Here is a 4,455-nt window from a genome sequence, read left to right as displayed (position 1 = left end):
AACACACCAAATCAGTCTACCCAGAAATCTGTTTTTCTTCTTTTATATACAATTATAACCAAATTAGCAGCTAATTTTCCAATCAGCAAAACAGAAATATCCTTAATCTAAATCCTCATTGTACGGATCAGATAGTCTATAAAGGTCATGACCATCAGCATGACTTCACTCCACAAAATGTGAGAAAGATGACGCCATGGAAATTCATTAGCCAGCTAGTGTGCAGTGCAAAGCTAAGGGTTATTATACTGGCTCCACATATAAGAACTAGGATACTTTATTCATAAACATGTTTCTACTCAGGAGATTCTGGATGGGGCTATGGAAAGGCTCCATAAATTGCTGTCATCACGCCAACCTCTGATGTATTCATTTGATACCACCAAACAGTTGAGGCTGGTTTTTTTTGGGGGGGGGGTTTTTATGAGTTCTTAAAGTCTTTGATGCTGGACTGTAGTAGAATCTTGTGAAATTAACCCAAAGTCCTTATGTCTGGGGGTATTTATGTCAAAGTCACTACCAAGCATTTATTTTATTATTCAATCTATGTTCTACTACATTTCAACTCTTCTGCTAAGGAAGAAAAAAATAAAGAAGTAAAAAAGAAGCAGGAATCAAATAACATGCAAATGCAAGTATAAAAATAGTTAAAAACTGTAGAGCCCGATACAAATATGAATTCAAAACTTGATGGTCATTGTCATTTGGGAGAAAAATGACTATGCCTTCAACATTACCTCCCTGCTCAGGACTCATTATATCCATGAAGACAAAAACTAAAACCAAACCCATTTAGCCTCGCATAGCGACCCTATAGGACAGAGTAAAACTGACCCCGTTGGTTTCCAAGCCTGTAGTACTTCACACAAGTGCTACAAAATGCTTAGCTGTGTGGATGAAGGGCCCCCTCTGCTAGTAAGCCTCAGACTGAAGGTGCTCATCTCGAGCTCTGTGAAATGACAAACCTCAATCCCCTGACAAGAGCTGGGAGAGACCCACTCCACCTGCAAGCCTCCAGCCCTAAGGCACTTCGGTTTCTGCCTCCTTGGGCTTCGAGGTCCACCGTCTGTCTCATGATCATCTCTTGCTTCTGCGAGTCCTTAGAAGGTCCTCCTTCTCACATCTGTGATGGCTCTCTTTAAGCCCTGCTGCACGGCAAAACTAACCAATTGTCACATGAGGATTGTATGTGTGACCCCACTGCCTGGAGACTGACATGAACCTTATTTACATTATTCACGAGCTAGCCCAACTCCTTAGTGGACCACGTGCACCTCCTACTTTCACAGTCCCACCAGTTATTTCGGAGCTGGTGCTGCAGCCAGATATATGTTTGGGCTGCTAACCTCATGGCCAGTGGTTCAAATCCATCAGCTTCTGTGCAGAAGAAAGATGGAGTTGCCACTCCCATAAAAATAAGTAGTCTCAAGAAAAATAAAATTCCTATTCTTCTCAAGGGATCCATAGTTTCTCTGGTACATGCATTCGGTGGGGGTTGACGGCTGCAAAACAAATACCTACACTTTATTATTGCACATAATCCTCGACTATGACAAACATTTTTCATTGTTAGGGGTTGCTGAGTAACTTTTGGGGATGGAAGAGAGAGCTAAGGCAATGAGTTTAGGGACCTCTGGTCTATCCAATTCTGAAGACAATGCTTTTATCTCTCTAAGGCTTCCCCCAAAGCATTCTGCTCTTTGATTTACATCAAGACCCAAGGCTATTTTGACATCCTGGAGAGATTCAAATTGTGTTCCTTTCAAATGTCCTTTGAGTTTGGGGAACAAAAGGAGTCTGAAGGGGCAAGGTCAGGGCTGCAGGATAGATGGGATAAGGTTTCCCCCTTGCAGAGGGGTCTCCGGGAGGAGATGAGCCAGTCAGGGGACGATGTAGTAACGATGAAAAATACAACTTTCCTCTAGTTCCTAAATATGCTTCCTCCCTGCCCCCACTACCATGATCTGAATTCTACCTTGCAAGTCTGGCTAGACCAGAGGTTGTACACTGGTACAGATAGGAACTGGAAACACAGGGAATCCAGGGCAGATGATCCCTTCAGGACCAGTAGTGTGAGTGGCAATACTGGGAGGGTGGAGGGAAGATGGGTAGAAAGGGTTGGAAAGAGGGAATCGATTATAAGGAACTATATGTGACCTCCACCTTGGGGGACAGACAACAGAAAAGTGGGTGAAGGGAGACGTGGGACAGGGCAAAATATGACAAAATAATAATTTATAAATTATCAAGGGCTCATGAGGGAGGGGATAGCGGGGAGGGAGGGGAAAAATGAGGATCTAATGCTGGGGGCTTAAGTGGAGAGGACATGTTTTGAGAATGATGAGGGCAATGAATTTATGGATGTGCTTTGCACAGTTGATGTATGGATGGATTGTGATGGGAGTTGTATGAGCCCCTAATAAAACGATTAAAAAAAAAGAAAAGAAAGAAATTCTCATGGCGTAGCCCTCGAATAATTGCCCTGGTTTAATGCGTATTTGAAAATCAACTTTTTCTTTCTCTTTTACTTTTGTGGAGAAGATTTCTGAGTTGAGATTGAGTAGATTTTGTTTTTAATAAACATTTTCCAACACAAGTCAAACAAAACAGGCACATCCCTGAGCTGGTAATACGCTGATACCAATCCACCTCTAATCATCAACTCCGTTGCTAGACAATAAAAGTATCTTTACTAGTCCACTCCAAATTCTTTCTTCTGTTTGCTCTACCTGACTTTGGTGTTGCCTTCGACTACTCTTTCCATGACTCCTTATATCTTGTTGGCTCTGTCTTTGAACTTTACCCAGAATCTAACCACTTTTCTTCCTTCACATAGCCACACCCTGGTCCAAGCCACCATTCCCTCTCACCTGGACTCCCCTTCCACCCTGCCCACAGTGTTCTCATAGCAGAAGCCAGAATCATGTGCTAAAACATTTAACTCAAAATCCTCCAGTGGTTTCCGTTTATGATACACATTGAAGGTCAAATCCTTTACTGTCATCTAGAATCACCATGGAAACTACTCTTCCTTCCCCTTGTTATCTTTAAGACAGCATCTCCTAGTCAGTCAGTCTGTCTCTCCCTTTCTTTGGCCCTCTAGACTATGTACACATTGACATCTTTCTTATTCTTGAAACAAATCAGTACCCTCTTGTTTCTGGTTCATCAAAGGCGCTCTTCTCTCTCCCTGAAATGTTTTTGTTCCAAGTATATTCAGGAACATTTTCCTCATGCTCATCAGGGGTTACCTCTTGCTCTTGGCTCTTCGGCATCATGCACATGCAGTAGAGTTCCAGCTGCTGCTGGTGACATAATGATGAAAGGGATTGGCCATATTAGGTGCCTGGTAACCAGGGTTGCTTTCAATTCTGGCAAAGTGGCCATTGTTGTCATCCATGACTCCTTCATTGACATGAACTACATGTTCCAGTATGATTCCACCAGTAAAAACAGCAACATCAAGGTTGAGAACAGGAAGCTTATCATCAGTGGGAATTTCATCTCTATCTTCTAGGAGTGAGATTCTGCCATTATCAAGTGGGATGATGCTGGTACCAAGTATATCATTACAGCTCATCAGTGTCTTCACAACCATAAAGAAGATTGGGGCTCACTTGAAGGGAGGTGCCAAAGAGGTGATCATCTCACCCTTTCTGCCTATGCCCCAATAGGCAGATGATGTGATGGATGTGAACCATGAGAAGCATGACAATTCTATCAGGATTGTCAGCAATGCTTCCTGCACCATCATGTTTGTACCCGCCAACCAAGGTATTCATGACAACTTTGGCAACAGGCAGGGACTCATGGCCACAGTCGGTGCACCAGCCTGGTGCACCAGCCATGGGGCTGCACAGAATATCAACCCTGCATCTGTGGGCCCTGCCATGGCTATGAGCAAGGTTATACCGGTGCTGAATGGTAAACACACTGGCTTGGCCTTCCAAGTCCCCACCCTCAATGTGTTAGTCATGGATCTTACTTGCCATCTGGAGAAAGCTGCCAAGTATGATGACATCAAGAAGGTGGTGAAGCAGGTGTTGGATAGTCAGCTAAGGGCATCCTGGGCTACACTGAGCAAGAGGTTGTCTCTTGTAGTTTCATCAGTTTCACCCACTCATCCACATTTGATGTTGGGACCAACGTGGCCTTCAATGATCACTTTGTCAAAGCTCTATTCCTGGTATCACAGTGAATTTGGCTACCTGATGGTCCACATGACTTCCAAAGAATGAGGCCCCTGAACCACCAGCAACAGCACCGGAGAAGGAGAAAGGACCTCAGCTGCTGGGTCGTCTTTGCCCCAACTCAATGCCCCAACATGCTGAGACGTTCCCATCACAGAACGTTTCCATCCAGGATCCGAGAGAAGGGGAGTGGCTTAGAGAGCCAACCTTGTCATGTACCATCAATAAAATAGGCTGTCCCCAGCCAAAAAAAAGTCAGTTTCTC

At 44.0% G+C, this 4,455-nt stretch overlaps 1 pseudogene; it reads left to right on the top strand.

Moving 5' to 3' along the window:
* Window positions 1-3,316: 3,316 nt before the first annotated feature.
* On the top strand, window positions 3,317-4,238 carry LOC115869202 (annotated as a pseudogene).
* The last annotated feature ends 217 nt before the right edge of the window (window positions 4,239-4,455 follow it).

The sequence above is a fragment of the Echinops telfairi genome, unplaced genomic scaffold (assembly GCF_000313985.2).
Source record: "Echinops telfairi isolate 266 unplaced genomic scaffold, ASM31398v2 ScPeMD7_23;HRSCAF=83, whole genome shotgun sequence".
NCBI lineage: Eukaryota > Metazoa > Chordata > Mammalia > Afrosoricida > Tenrecidae > Echinops > Echinops telfairi.
This window is presented reverse-complemented; position numbering and strand designations above follow the sequence as displayed.